The 16,764-nt window shown below is 43.1% G+C and overlaps 1 protein-coding gene across 5 annotated transcripts in view; it reads left to right on the plus strand.

Annotated features, from left to right (window-relative positions):
* Positions 1–16,764, plus strand: part of Crim1 (cysteine rich transmembrane BMP regulator 1) — a 179,188-nt gene that overhangs the window by 59,550 nt on the left and 102,874 nt on the right. The window lies entirely within an intron of this gene.

Here is a 16,764-nt window from a genome sequence, read left to right on the forward strand (position 1 = left end):
CACACACACACACACACACACACACACACACACACACACACACACACGGCATACACACGGCATACACATATACAAAAAGTAAAACATTTTTAAAAAGTAGTTGATAATTTAATTTTAATACCAAATTAGTGGTGTTAGGGCCCAGTTGTTTCATCTTTCTGTTGACTCTGTGTAATGCTAATCCCTTTCAGTTCTCTGCCCCTTCGTTTAAACAGTCCATCACTTCTATTTTTGCTTCCTCTTTGGCTTAGTATTTCCTATGTGTCTGAGCTGCTGATGCACATATTTATCCTCTTCCTCTCCCCCATCCCCTCCCCCCCTGACTTTTTCCTACATCCCTTATCTTCTCTCCTAGAGCTTTCTATGATTGAAATGTCCTTGCCTGCTGGCAAACCATATTACTTTTGTTCATTTGTTTAAAAATAAATCATCCACTGAAGGAATAGCTCTGTGGTAGATGACTTCGTTAGCATTCATGAGGCTCTGGGTTAGATGCCCAGCACTGTAGTACACACATTTTGAAAATGAGTAAGTAAAAAAAAATCTCACCTCTGAGGTTGCAAATGTTATAATAATAACTAACATCTACAGCATACTTAACCACCTGCCAGAAGTCAGAGGGCACGTTATGTGGGTTATTTTATTTATAGAACCCTGTGGAGTAATTTCAAGGGGTGGAGGAACTTGAAATGAAAAGTTTGTAGCCTGGACAAGGTAAAGACCATCCCCTCAACCCTGCCCTAGATCCCATGCCTATGACCAGTTCTGTTCCCTTCTTGTTGCTTCAGCATTCGGACCATCACAATATAATGATTGCAGGCAGAGCGCTCATGGTCGGGGGCTAAAGTATAGCCAAGACCCTTTCTTCTTGCAGTACGGGGTCTGAAATATCCTTGGAGAAATTTGATTTGCTAGGTTATTTCCAAGTATGTGTGTGTCTGGTGCCCAGCTGTTTGATCAGAGCCAGGGAAGTCTGCACCCTGACACAAGCTTGAGTCATTTTGGAAGCAGGAACCTCAGTTCTGAAAAATGTTCTCATTAGACTGGTCCGTGGACAAGCCATGGAGCATCTTGTTTGATGGTTGCTGTGTTAAGGCACAGTTCAGTGGGCAGTGCCACCCCTGGGCCAGAACTCCTGTGTGCTCCCTGAGGATGGCAGGCTGAGCAAGCCAGGAAGAACAAGGCATCTAAGCAGCATTCCTCTGCATCGGTTTCCGCCTGGAGTCCCTACCCGGACTTCCCTGGGTCATGAACTACAGATCATAAGATGAAATAAATCCTTTCGTTCCTGAGGTGCTTTCTACTCCTGGTGTTCATCACAGCAACAGAAACCCTAACTAAGACAACCCCTGTGGCACTCAGAAGTTACAAGGGAAAATGATGGAGTTGATGAAAGTGTGTTTCCCAACTTGTATCTCTCCTGTCTGTGTCCTTTCTTCTCCACCCCCATAGAGGCCACTCCAGATCTGGAAGCCTCTGAAGCCTGGTGTCAGAAGCTGAGAAATACTAAGTGATCTACTAAGAGGAACTGTTATTGGCATGACATTATAAAAGCTAGTGTTTCCATACAATCTTCTGATTCTTGGAACCACATAGCATCTATTAAAGCCAAAATCATAATCACTCATTTAATGGCAGTGCTTATATTCTTAACCCTGTAAAACTAATACAGAGCTGTTTTCCAAAGAATTTTTTAAAATGTAAACTTAAATATCTGGCTGTCATGCCGTCATGGTTTGTTTTTCCTAATTAAATTCCTTTTGGAAAAAATTATGCATTTAAGTTGTACTGTGAAGAAGTATTTGGACATTGGTGAAAAGATTAATAAGTAGTGTTGTTTAAATGTTTATTTACTTTGGCTAATAACTATTTTGAAATAGTTTGCCCTTAGGAAGCAAATATGCTTCTTGATGAATTTATTTTTTTAAAATAAAAAAATAAAGAAAACGATTTTTTGTTAATCGTTTGTGTGGTCTTAAGATGACTAGAAGTGTATCATATTTTTAATTTTCATATTTAGGCCTTTTTTTTTCCCCTGTGAGTCAACAAGAAGGCACTAATATTTCAATGGAATTGTAAGGAAGACTCCCTAGTTCCTCAGGGAGTGGGGATTAAATGACTGGCATAATAAATATAAAGTCTGCATCGCATTGAGATTCTCAGGCACTCTGTTAGCTTTCCACCACTGCAGCAGTTACTGCGAGCATCAGCTTATAAAGAGAAAAGGGTTGACGGAGAGCTTTGTTCCTCCCAGTTTGTGATTGGTTGCCCCTGTGTCCATGTTAGTTTATCATGCCCCACTGGATGGTGGAACAGGGTGGCTCCTCTCATGGCCAGGAAGCAGAGAAAGGAGGGGCCAGAGTCACATAGTCCCACTCAGAGACATTCGCCCAAATTTCCAAATTACCTACTTTTCATAAAAACTCTGCCTTTCTGCTGACTCAGTGGCAGCACTCTGGGGACCAGTCTTGAGGGGATATGCAAAGTCTGGACTCTGGCTGATGGAGACTATGGCCAGGAGGCTGCCCTGCTTCACGCACTCCCTCCTCCCTCTCTGTCCCCTCCTTTTTCTGATTTTAATCGGCTACAGTGGTTGACGGTATTTGTAGCACTTCTCTTCTGAATGCCTTTGGAAGCTGGATTCTTTTACTTTGGGAAATGGCCAGAAGGCATATGGAGTCATAGCTGCCTAATAACATGGGTAAGCACTTTAGGGAACAGTATTTTTTGCTGAGACGTAAGTTCAAACTGTTAGGCACCCTGAGTGGTTTCTATTGTATACCTCATGAACTACCGTAAAAGAAAATGTCAAAGGAGGTGTTAGAGTTGGGAGGTGGCAGGAGGTTATAACCGTAAGCCTCCCCAAGGCAACTGGGGGATGGTGTGGTTTGAATGCAGAAATTCTATGATGCTTCTTTGTCCCTTTAGGTTGGTATTGCATGTTATGTCATTAATATCATTTGATTCAAAAATACCTTCAGAGTACTTTAATCACTCAGCCTTTAATGTGGATGTTAGTGGAACACTGGTGCGAGGCAGGCCATAGGCTTGTTCCATTTAGATGTTCCTATTAATAGAAGCTGGAAAGGTAAACGTTTTTACCCTGCATAATTCAAGTGCTGATCAGAATCCTCAGTGTTCAAGACCGCTGGGCTCTGGTAGCTGTGTTGTGCCCGTGTTGAGTGTGTAGTTACTTCACCACTTATCTCTTCAGTCACACCAGTCATTTAGCTAGTCAGTTCGCCACTGCAAGAAGGAGGAGCATCATGGGAGCCTGGGCATTATTGTAGGCGGTGTTTATGATGACAAGGTTTTCCTGAGATGAATGTTTGTAGAGCTACGTGGTAGAAGTCAGCTTCACAGAGGGTGGAAGTGGCCTGTAATCCCAGCACCCGGGGAGGCAGAGGCAGGTGGGTCTCTGTGAGTTGAAGTCACCCTGGTCTAGTCTGGGACACCCAAGGCTACACAGAGAAACCCTGTCTCAAAAAAACAAACAAACAAAAAAGAAAAAAAGGAGGAAGAGAGAGAAAAAAAGATGACAGTTTGAAGAATTAGGGGACCCAAGTTTAGTGGTGCCCACTGTGTTTCTGTAATGCTCTCATATGCCCAGTGCCATGCTTTGGGAGTGGTTGTTACAGGGCCTGTCACTGCTGAGGTGGAGTAGCTTCTGAAGCTAACATTTGTGATTTAGGCTACAGCCCATTGTCATGCTTCCAGGGTCTCCCTAGACAAATCAGACCAAAAACTGGGAACGTATCCCTCCAAAGCCTGCCTATCTTCTTTCTGCCCAGCTGTAAACATATAGGAATAGATGTGGAAACAAGATATCGGGCGTATGGGGAAGAAGGGGGTTGTTTTCATTCTGGGGTCTTCTCACTCTGTGAGAACCACTAGTTTAAGTCAGGATTGTAGACACATGAGAATTCACTTAAGTGCACTGGGTGGCGCTTCTGAAGTGATGGCCGAGTCCAGGCAGTTTGTTTGCAGAACTAATTTGTGAACATTTCATTGTGTTTGAGGTAGATAGTGACAAGCTAGACACCATTTAAATAGCATCCCATTCTTCTTACGCCACACAGTCCCATCGGACGCGGGTAGAACAAGCTCTTAACTATTTAAAATAACCACAACGGACCAGGAAACCCACATAGAGCCAATTATATTTGAGACACACCCTCTCCTTTGCCGGTTAAGCCTTGTGTCAATTTTATAACATTCCTTTGTTGGCAAAGTCAGTATGGTTGCAGTACAATGCTGTTGTAATGTTCAACTCATTGTGTGGAGAGGTTTCTAGAGTAAGAGAGTACCAACAAGTAAGTACCCAGCTGTTTATGAGTCCAGACTTAGCAAGGCTGTTGTATAGTGAACTTAGCATGCGTTTTCAGTGCTTTAGGCTGATGCTGTCTGGTCATTGTAGTAAGTTAGGGGAATCTTTTCCCCCCTTTGCATCATTCAATTCTTTAGAGTTTATATTATTGCTGTGGTTCTATGATACAAAAAGATCCCTAGCTTTTTCTAAATATTTGGAAGTCAACAGTTAGTGATAATTACAACTATTAGTAGTTATTTCCAGGTCAGGTGTTACTATAAGAAACTTCTCATAGGCCGGGGGAGATGGGAGTGGTTTAAATGGACCTAAGTTCAGATCCCCCAGAACCCACATAAACCCGGGCATGGCGGCATGCGTGCATCCTTAATCGCAGAGCTCCCACAGTGGGATAGAGGGAGATAGCAGAGTCCCCAGAAGGTCCCAGGCCAGCTATTCTGGCTTACACAGCAGTGAACAAGAGGTCCTTTCTCACACAAGATGGAAGGCCGAGGGCCAACGTCACGTTGTCCTCTGACTTCCACGTACCTGAAATGCACATGTGTTTTCCCATACATTGTGTACATACACACGAGAGAGAGAGAGAGAGAGAGAGAGAGAGAGAGAGAGAGAGAAACAGTGCACAAGTGAGTGACAGTGACAGACACAGAGAATGAGAATTGAGACCTTTCTTGGAAGCTGAGGCTAGGAAATGTTATCCTGGCTCTCAGTGCTCAGTGCCATCAGGCCCTCGGTTATTTGTGGAAAGAGCTAGCCAGGCAGGCGAATAAACAATGGAACCTAGAGAGGGGGGTGAGAGGGAGAGTTGTAAGGGCAATAGCAGCTGGTTAGTTCCCTGCTATGCTCTACAGGCTAACATCTAGACGTTAAGTATCAAACACAGATCCTATAAGACTCAGCTTATAGGTCCCAGCTTCATGGAAATACATCCATTTAATCGTGGGTTTCCATGATGTAGCTATAATGGTGTGATATGTGCATTTTAAAATAGACAAATTGCAGAGTCAGTGAGAAGGAGCTGGAGGGAGAAGTTAGACTTTGATGCAGACAGAAATGAAGAGGTATTTTGCAGGAGAAATGGCACTTGCTTGATAATGACCAACAGGTTCTTGAGGTTAGGGACCATGTATGTTCCGTTTTGTATCTTTAGATCCCTCACAGTACCTAGATAGAATGTCTTCAGTGCTCAATAAATGTTTGGTGGGCTGATTGTCTGGCCAGCAGGATGAGTGTGGGTGAGTAATGCTGGCTGAGAGCACACCTAAGCCCGTAATTGTGGTTCTGGCCTCAAAATATGTCAGCTAGGGGATGGATGAAACAGTGAAACTATAACTGCTAGAGAAACTCATTCAGAAAGTGTCAGGAGAATAGCTTTGGGCAGTTTCCATAAACTATTGAGTTACAAACACTGAGAAAGGCAAATGCTTGATTTATCCATTACTCTTAACTTACATGAACAACTTGATTAGCTTTACATGTAATTTCGGGAGGTTAATCTTGGATTTATTATTTGTAATTAGTCCTGATTAGACATACGGTTAGTCTTGTAAGTTATTTTTCAATATAAAAGACCATTTTCTTTCTTAATAATTTTATTTCTTTACAATGATATAATTAATAATTAAGTACCCAAGTGCCCTTGGCATTGCTAGTTGATAATCCATCTCTAACTCAAAACACTTATGGCTGTGAGATAGCTCTGCTGGTAAGGAAGTCTGCCATCAATCTCGGGAACAGACAGGGTGGAAGGAGAAAACCAACTCCCTCAGGTTGTCCTCTGACCTCGTCAGGCTTGCCCTGGCATGCACCCACACATCCAGCATAAATAAATGCGATAATAATTTTTAAAGGAGGCTTACTAGTGATACAGTATTAGAGCCAACATTCTCCCCTGATGAGGTGGAGTCTTCTGGTTGCATTCTTAATTGGCTGGGTGGGTATTGTAGTTAGACGGTAGGTTATGACAATAGATGAACAACCGTGATTTATTCAAAATTTATTGCACAGAAAGCAGCACAGTGGACCCTTGCCGTTCATTGATTTAGCACTCACAAATTCAGTTATTCCTGACACAGTGACCCAGGAGATCCATAGCGTGTAGTGATTTGTAATTTGAATCAGATGTGCTCCAAAGGCAGCTGTGCAGGAGTGGAGCGTTTACCCAGTGACAAGCCAACAGCGCAATTGTTTTTAGCTCATTATCACATATGAAGGAAGTCACGAACTGGTCAAAGGTTTTTCTTGATGAAATAGACAGCATGGAGAGCGGACGCTGTGGGTGAAGAGGAATAACGAGATCCTAGAAAGGGACGTGTTTTCTTGTTTATTTGCTTGTTTGTCTAATCTGAAAACTCAAGCCTGGGACTGATTAAAATACTGTTATGCTCGTGTTTGCCAGTAGCTTGAGTCACTGAAATATATGTATAACAAACCAAGAAGAGTAGTTTCTCAAAATGCTTGCAGAACACTCTGGCCAGAACCAAATCGCACTCTTTGGGGCAGCTGTAGTCTGTGGTGTGGTGCATCAATCAGGCCATTTATAAAATAATCACGAGAGATCCCCTTTTTTTGAAATCTGGAGTCTCCTATATTGTCATTGCTTATTCAGACACCCAGCAATCACATGAACTGTTTTGACTTCAACCATTAGTCCTCAGGGCCTGTTGACAGGTCTCAAATCTCTTGTAAGCCTTTGAGGTCAGGTAAAATCCCATCCACAGTATACGCTGAGAGTTATGTGTATCAAACATTATGCATGTTTTTCAAAAAGAGTGTCTGGACAATGAGATTCTGTTATCCACCAAGGAGGAAGCATCTTGCATGGGGAAGACTGAAAACTGCCCTCTCCAAGCAGAACCAGGAGTAAGAAAAATTGCAGTGTAAATCCTGGAGCTCTTGACAGTGGGCACTGAGTCAGGGAGGAAAGGCAGCTTATAAGTCGGTTATTAAAAACCACTTAGAGTAGAAATTCACACGTCACTGCACCACAAAGAAAACCTCTGGGATTATCTCCTCCCTTGCCTGAATCCCTCTCCATGCCTCCTATTCCTCCTCTTCTTTCTTCCTCCCTGGTCCTCCTCTTCCTCTATCTCCTTGCTTCTCCTCCTGTTTCCTCCCTCTCTCCTCTTCTACTTCTCTTTTCTCCAAGACCTATCTCTATGGTTCTTTCCCCCTTGAAAGCAGATTTTTCTGTTAACAGTTAAGTCAGGGACAAAGGATAGACAGACTTGACAGTAAACCTAAATTTTAAAATATGATATCCCTGAGAAGGAGTGCACGTGCATATAAAGGGGATAGAAGTAGTAGGAAAAGAAAGAACAGACCAGGGGATAGCATACAGAAGAGGAAGGCTGCCTTTGTCTCCCTCATTTACTAGGCCAGAAATATGCACAGAGCATATGATAGTCTTTATATGATATGACATAGTTTGTATCTGATAAGCATTTGCTTAGTGTCAGGATAGACTTTGAGCCCTCTCTAGGAGATGACCATGGGCTGACCACAAAATCCAAGCGCACAACAATATGAGGGCAGTGCTGCCTGACTCCGAGGAGGCAGGAGCAGCAGGACGGGGCTCTGCACATAGAAATGCTTTTAGAGATGGGGCCCACACCAAGCCAAGACCTCAGGGCAGACCCCTGGCTCTTGTGAGTTCCTTCTGCCATCTTGAATTCTGAAGAACCTCAAGTAGTCATATCAGCTCATGAAGTCATAGTTTCCATTTGACTCTCCCCAGGCTTTCCGTTCTGAAGGGGTTAGGAGACAAACCGGAGCTCTAAACACTCTGGGAATTAGGTAGCTGCAGAGAAAGTTCTGCGGTGTGGAAGCCACAGACCTTCTTCGTTGGAAATGTCCCCTTTGGGCTTGAGTCTCAGGAAAGATCATCCCAGAGTGCCATCTCATCAGGCCTGCCTGCCCTTTGTGTTCATCAGCCTCAGGGATGAGGCTCAGCATATATCAGATGTTGTGTGGGCCACTGTCAGCTTCTGTGCCACACCTGGCCATGCCTAGGCCTTTCCCCAGCCACACTACGTTTAGAAAGGTTTGTGTGTTTATCTGGCTTGGTGATAACGGAGCTTTAACCATCGTGTTTAATCTAGATTCTAAGTGGTCTTGAGTATTGTATGAGAGATTTGAGTAACTGTTGGGGACGGTGCTAACTACAGACTGAAGTCCAAGGAGCTTAGTGTGGTGATGAATGACTGTCTTGGTAGGAATCGGTACAGGATTCCCTGGGGGACTTGGCTCTAGGCCATTAGCTGAGTGACGTTTCGTATGTCACTGACTTTTCTAAGCCACTGTTTTCTTCATAAATATTATGAATTCCTGACGAAGAATAGTTTAATTTTAGCAGTGAAGTCCTGAGGACAGAACCATCCCCCATCTTTATTCACAAATAAATGTATTAATTCGTCCACTGTCCCATAATTAAATTTTTATATCTCCAGTGCACTTTTTTCATACTTTAATCATAGGATTAACTTGATTTGTTAAATCCTGACTTCTAGAGTATTTAAAAAGATAAGATCCACCAATGACAAGGCTTTCCTGTTTATCATCATTTTGTTAAACTTACTGTGGCATCTTCCATGGTAGTTGGTTATCAAGGATTTTAAAGTTAGCGAGAGAAACTGGATCTTGAAGTACCTTTACCAGATAAGTGGAGAGCTTATGTTCATTTTGAGTGTTTCTCCAGTAATTCTTCAAAATGATTTGTTTACTTCTGCTCTTAAAAGCAAAGATAAGCCTGATGTAGTGGTGCAGGCTTTACTCCCAGCCCTAGGCAGGCAGGGCAGGCAGATTTCTGTGAGTTCAAGACCAGACTGTTCTACATAGTGAGTTCCAGGACAGCCAGGGCTACATAGTGAGACCCAGCCTCGAAACAAACAAACAGAAAGGACAAGATACATCCACTGTCCAAATGATAAATTTTTGTTCGGACTTGTTGCCAGGAGACCTGGTTGACCCTACTGGGATCCATATACACATTCTCGTTTTCTTAATAGAAATGAAAGATTGTAACTAGAGATTTGACCACCCAGAATAAAGACTACATTCCCCACACTCTTTTGCAAGTAGGTGAGGACGTGTGCCAAAGTACTGGTCTATAAAGATAATTATGTAAGAACTTTTAAAATCTTGCTACCTAAAATGATGTCTTTCTCTTTCACCATTGCTACTGTTTGGAATGCCATATGGACCAGGACTACACAGTAGAGGTTGAGAAGCAAAAAGATAAAAGGAATTTAGATTTCTAGCACTTTTTGGAACTAGTTTCTCATGACATTTGTGAAGTAAATTTTCAGTGCCTAGGCCCTGGCAGATTAATAGAAATTCCCACCTATTGAAGTGTGAATTTGTCAACCTTAGTTTCTTTTGTCCTTTGACACATTGAAGAGTCACCTGCTCTGAAGCAGCCGTGAGGTGGAAAGCCAGTTTGCCATCTGTACTGTTTCTCTCTAGGATGGATAACGTCAGGAAGAATGTGGGATGCTGTTCGATTTAGAAGAGTATCCAGTGGGATGGGACCTCTCTTCAGTCCTTCAAGCATGTCCGTTACTATCTGGAGCCAGTTCCACTCTACAGCAGTTGGAGAGGCAGGCAGGTGGGCAGGCAAGACCAAGCTAGTACTTTCCCTAAGAGGGAGGAAGATAGCTTCTGAGAGGCTGATGTCTTCTGGCAGGTCCACTCAAGCACAGTACCTGGTCAGCCACAAGGGAGCCTGCAAATCCGTTAGCCACAGTCCTTCTCCAGTCCCTGTGACTCTGATGGGTTTGGTCTGCAATGGAGCTGAGATTCAGCAGTCTCTGCTTCAGAAGGCCTTTTGGTATTACTGCAGGGTGAGAACCTGTCAGTGCTAGAAACCAGCAAAGTGATAGTTATAGACCGTGTACCCCAATTAGAGTCCTAAGTTCAGGAGGAGGTTGGCTAAAACTGAAGGGCCAAGCAAGGACGAGTTAAAATAGACCAGGGTACTTGGTCTCGGAGGGCTCCGGGCACCACACCTTCTCTGTTTGGAACTAGGAGTGTTTCAGGCTTCACACTCCTTAGATGGGTTAATCAGGTTAATCAGAAGGCTTCTCAAGTCATTGGTATGTTTTCAGTGGAAAAGGATGTTAAAAAAACATACTAACTATAATGAATTAGAGGGCTAGCCCCAGACTCAGCCCCTCCCCCCCCCACTCTGAAAGACAGCTTTGAGCCTGGAGCCCAGCCTTTTAATGGGTACAAAGAGGGGGGAAATGTATAACTTCCATGTAAGGGCTACCATGAATATAAGTGTCCCATTTAATAAATTATTTTTGACATGCCTTTTCCATTTTGGTAGTTGAAGTTTGGAGTACTATAATTATCATTTCTGGGAAAAAAAAATACACATCACTGTATTTTTGTTTTTGCTCCAGGTCAAGTTGTAGTTCAGGGTGGAAAGTCAACACATCCCTTTGCTCAGCTGCAGCCCGCATATTTGTAGTCCCCGGTGCCCTCTTGGCGGTCGCTGTGGACCAGCGTCTACCTAGCGGGTACACAAAGGACACAAAGATGCCATAGAAATGTGGGGCCCGCTCAGGGGCTTGCCCCAAGTGCCAGTCTGATTAGGAAGTGTGTGCTGGAGCTGAAGAAACATTTCAGAAGGGTGGAAAAGTCTTTCGAGAGTCATGAAGCATGAGTGAGGTTGTGTTAGAAGGCCGGGATCACCCGTGTCCGTATAAAAAATGGCCAGCCTTTCCTCATTATTAGAAGTGCTTGGTGTCGTCATATGCCTACTCATCAATTTATCTTTGTAAGCAGGGCGTTTCGGCATACCCAGAATGTACAATTATGTAGGTATGTAGAAGTAGCTGGTGAAGAAACTTCAGTGGACTACCTGTATGAGGCTCTTCCTTCTCCACACACTTCCCTCAAATTAATCAATTTTAAAGGAATGGATAAAACAGTAGAAGCATTTGGCTTGCCAAGATGACCAAGACATTCTGCACTATATAGGAACGGTTGAGTCTTTGCTTCGTAATCAACCTTAACCTCATCAATAATAGTACCTTTAATGACCAGGTCTGTCTTCTGAGTTATCCTATTAGGCATCAGATTCAACACAGCTGAGGAAACGGCACAAGGACTCTACAGCTTTGGTTCTCATCTTTCCCAGTGCTGTGACCCTTCAACACAGTTCCCCATGCTGAGATGACCCCAACCATAAAATTGTTTTTGTTGCTGATCTATAACTGTAGTTTTGCTACTGTTATGAATCGTGATGTAAATATCTGTGTTTTCCAATGGTCTTAAGCGACCCCTCTGAAAGGATCATTCAACCCCCAGAGGGGTTATGACACCGTGAGTTGAGAACCACTGTTCTAGAGCATATATGTAGATATTATGTTCTACAGAATATGAAATAATATATATTCTTCTACTCTTCAAGTCAGTCTTGTAGAATAAGATTTCTTGTCTTAACACCTGAGTGTTCTGAGGCTCTGAACTGGGTAATTTATATAGAGTAGCAGAGGGACTATGAGTGGTGTGTGTGTGTGTGCGTGCGCGCCTATTCTAGTAATTAGCAGTGGTACATCAGGATGCTGACTGCTGATCCCTGAGATGCACTCAGCATGAAACTTCTTGTAGCCTCCTTTTCTTGCTGATAACAACCCTAACAACTCCCACCTGGAAACATTTGGTGAAGATACACAGCTAGTTATGGAGAACCAAGATTTGAACCCCATTCTTGCTTCTCAAGCTGTTTTGGCTATACTGACTCCTGTATAAAAATGGATTAAAAAGTAGCTAAACATAATCTCTGTTCAGTGTCAAATAAATGGTTCATACAAACAGATTATCTTCCGTGAGGTGGAAGTTAAAAAGAGAAAGAGAGGAGGAGGCAGAAAAAAATGCCCAAATATTTTTCCAAACATCTATTTATAATTTTAGCCACATGGCTGTTTCCAGCATGTGTGAACCTTCGTGAGAACTACCAGTTGAACAGTTAAACAGCCTGCTGTTCCTTATTTCTGCTGCTGTCGTCATTGGGGACAGAATAGCAACAGCATGTTCCCTGCCACTCCCTACCTGTCCCTTTTTCCTGCTGTTTGGTTCCTACTTAATTTTTCATTTAAATGATGTCACTTGACAAAACCCGGGAGGTCTCAGGTCACCATAAAATATCGTTTAAAGAACTCCCCAAGGCAAGTAAATTCTTAGATCACCTCTGAGACCCAGGAACTTGATGATAATATTATTGATAATACCTTCAATTTGATGCTCTGTGTATGTATGTGTGCATGTGTATACGTGAGTTTTCACATTTCTCTTGTACAACTAAAACTTCACAGTGAATCCTGTCATTCTGAAAGAATGTGATTGCCTGCCCCTTTCATTCAGCAAGCATGTATTTGTCTTGAATGAGCTGAGGCCACGCACTCTGGAACCTGATTGAGTACGAAATGCTCCTAGGAGCTGCCTGGCTGGCTGGTGTGTGTTCATTGAAGACACCCACAAGTTCCAGCCCTACATTTTACAGTTGAGGAACACCAGACCCTTCCTTCTCACGTATTCAAGATCTGGCGTTTTTATTGTAGTCTCTTCAAAGCAGTGTCATCACTGTAAGAAAGAGCGGAGTTACAGCCTCCAGTCCTTGGGGACTTGAAGCGTAGAAGGCAACCAGAGTCACAGAATGCTGCCTCAAATTCGAGGTTTTGTTTGTATTCCGTAATGGACGTGGCCTCCTGGTAGAAGCCATCCTGGAGAGCTCTTCAGTCTCTAATGTTTACACCTCCTTGACATTTTCAAGCTGCTAGGAAGAGTGTTTTTAAGATGCTGCCGAACTGACTATGAATTTCGCTCATTTAGGCTTTTCTCAGCAGTCATTCGTCCTACTACCTAATAATTCCTTTGTGGGGGAGGAGAGGAGCCAGCCTATCCCAGACAGGGATGAGGTATTTACAGAAGGTGGCTTTATTAGGTAAAACTAATCATTTTAAAACCAATCTTTGGTTCTTTGTACCTTTATTCTAACCTATCTCTAGGCTCTATCTTACTGCCAGAGATTTTTATAAAAACAGATTGTAACATTTTGGAATTCATTATGGTTTATGAATATGTAACTATAATTGTTTGAATGGGAAATTTGTCTGGCAGTAAATCGAATATATTTTCTTGGTATGAATTAACAGATGATGCAATAAAGTTTCTCTGGACTCAGACTTCTACTGCCACATGTAAACTGTGTTTAAAGTTGAGTCGAATGCATATAATTCACATTTGGGGTCTGGCTCTTCCCTGTTACCCAAGCCCACTGCCTACGATCTAAAGCTGATCACAGGTTTTACCTCCTTGCAGGTAACTCTGATCTCTTCCAAGGAGATTTCAGAAAAGGTTGGTGGGTCTTATTTTTTAAAAACTAAGACAGTTTTGAATATCCTGAGATTGTAGAACAAGGTTGGGCACAGGTGTGCTTGCAAACAACCATGAGCACTCATTTTCATTGCCTTGGTGAAAAATTTGAGTTATTGGAGGAGGACACTTGAGCTCTGAGCTTTCAGATTTTTGTTGCCCATGCAGTTCTGATAGGAGGCAAAGAGGTGAGTGATTAATCTAGTGAATCCCTTGTAGAGTTTTTCAGACCCAGGTTTTTGCCCTCATTCCCAGTGTTTCTAAGTCTTTACATCAGATGTGGACCTCAGAATTTTCATTTCTAGCAAATGCCCAGGAAATGCTGGTTGTATTGGCCCTGGGGTCAGTGAAAAGCGCCACCCCCGATTAGCCCATCTCAGACTTCACTATGTCTTGCTGCTGAAGTACACAGGGAGGCTCGTTGCCATGCCACACTCTCAGTTAATGCATTTCGAGCAAGCCCTGCATCTTGACAGTGCTGCAGCTGCTGACCCAGGGGCTGGGTATCCTGGGTTAGGAAGGCTGTGAGGTCTAGGGGACCCTAGACAGACAGGGATGGAAGGGTAATAAAGAGATGAGAGGGTGCTCTGACCTGGCCAGATTTAGGAGGGCCGGTTGGCCCTTTAGCACCCAAGGTTTGTCTTGAATGTTTGAAGACTCCCTTAATCAAACTCCGTAGCCATAGTGAATGCCCATGTGAGGATTTTCAGTTTGCTGAAGGAGTAGGGGAGGGTTTCTTATCCTGAATGACACAATGGAATCACCTGGGAGCTGTTGAAATAAATACACATGCCCCGTCTCCTTCCCAGCATTCAGATCTAATTGGTGTGAGGTGATTTCCAGACAGTGGTGTTTTTAAAAGCTTTGTAAGTGATTTTAACACGCAGCCAAGATTTAGAACCACTGAATTGAACTATTACACACTGCAGTTGTGTAGATCCTTTACTGGTCTTTGTGTTTGGTCTGAGTTATGTTGCCCTGTGATGCAGGAGAATTCTGTTAGGTTAACTGAAAATATTTTAATTTGGCATCTTTAATAAACCACCAAGGGAAGGCTTCTACATAGGTCTTACTGCCATTAAAACTCAACTTCAGAGTAAAAGAAAGAGCTGGGAAAGTACAGTGGGTGTTTCTGAAGGAGCTGAAATATGAAGTATTTCTGGGACTGTGTCAACAAAAGCCTAATTTTCCCCCCTTGGGGTTATGATTGTGTAGAACAAGTCTTCACAGCAAAGCCTGCCAAAAAAGGTTATGATAAAATCATGGAATGTGAATGAAAAGAATTCACCAGTGCAGCTTTTAAAGGAGTCAGCCTCTAAACTGAAAAGCATGGGGATGACACATGTAGTGCATTTGTTATAGGAGTTTCCAGGACAGAATATCGCCGTATGCAGGGAAGCTTCATGTCCAGTGCTGTGTCTGTGGCTAAGAGCAAATGAAACAGGACAGCTCACGTGCGGTGATGAGGACTCAGCAAATACCACACATTCCCTGCCATCTCAAAGTCATGTTGGATTGCGTGTTTGAGCAAAAACATAGCCATGGACTAAACATACAAGTCCTGGACAGGCTGAATAGGGAACTTGAGCTTTTGGCTCCATAGACTAGAGAGAAAATTGTGGATGTTGGCAGCTCAGCCACTCATTGTGTGTCCTCAGCCAAGTGTCTTAGCCTCCCTGGGTCTGTCTTGTCATCCGTCGGGTAGAAATGAAAACGTAATCTCTTCTTCACAAAGGAGCGCATGGGTGGCTTGGAATGTGCACCAGCAGGCCTCCCTTGCAGGAGGCCCTCAATTAGAGATTTTTTTTTCCATTTCTCCAGCATGACTATGGCAGCTGAATCCTTAATAAGAAATATAACCCATCAAAGTGTTTGCCTTGTGAGTTTTTATTAGTATTCTCAACGTGTTGATTATATCTTAGTTTAGATTTCTTCCTCATAACTCTAAAGTGTATATTCCTACTTAGAGTCAGTTCTGCCTTGCTTTAGAGCTTTTAATTTGTTTGTTTCTTCCTGTTCCCTGGTGCTGGAATATTTTTGCCTACTATTTGCATTTGTATGCTCCTCTCAGATCTTGCATTCCCTAGCTGTCCTAGAACTCACTGTAGACCAGGCTGGTCTCAGACTTGTTCTCACCCTGACTGTCTGTCTCTTGAGTGCCGGGGTCTGTGCCACCCACCACGCTCTGTTTTCTCTTCCTTTGCTACCTTGAGGAACTCTCTGGCTAATTCAGTGCCCTGGTATCACTGATTACACTTCAAAGCCTTTATTGCCACCTGGCACTAGGCTGAGAAGCCATTTGTTCGAATGCCTCTCTGTGCTCTCCAGCTATAAATCCAAGAAGGTGAGGACTTTGCTCCTTTTCTGCTCTCGACATTCAGTTAATGTTTGTCAACTGAATGAGTGAAGGACAAAGACAGAGGACTTCGTAGACTAGTCTGCTGTCACAGGATTTATCTTGGTGTTCTATCAAGTGACTGAGGGCCCCTAGGACACCCAAGGTCAATGTCACAGCTGTTCCCAGTCTTCAGAGTGTAAGGTACACCACAGTGAGATCTGGGGCAAACAAGTATAGCAGGCTTTCACCTCTTGACTTTATACTCTGTGTTCTTACTGAGGTAAGATTCTGAAGTACCAAATCTAATCCAAATTTGGGGTCCTCTGAGTTATCCTGGAAGGAATTGGAACTCCCAAAGATGTCTCAGAGTGGTGTGCACCTGTATGATTGGTTTAATATCCACAGGCAGTAAGAGTCAGGGTTAGCACTGGAGGGAGACCCAGCAACATTGACAGTGCAGGTGACTCTAAGTTTTCCTAGTCCACTTTATGTTGCCTTTTCCCCAGTAACTAGTGTGCAGTATCCTGCTGCTCTTTGAAGTGACCATGTCAAGAGACTTTTGAAGTAAAAGATTTTAATATCAGATGTATATAGCTCAACAAAATAACACAGGATGACAAGAATCTGGCCATGTGACTGTATCTTTCTCTTTTAAGATATTTCCTTCCTTCCTTCCTTCCTTCCTTCCTTCCTTCCTTCCTTCCTTCCTTCCGTCATC

This window comes from Psammomys obesus, unplaced genomic scaffold (assembly GCF_907164565.1).
Source record: "Psammomys obesus unplaced genomic scaffold, mPsaObe1.curated_primary_1811, whole genome shotgun sequence".
Classification (NCBI taxonomy): Eukaryota; Metazoa; Chordata; class Mammalia; order Rodentia; family Muridae; genus Psammomys; species Psammomys obesus.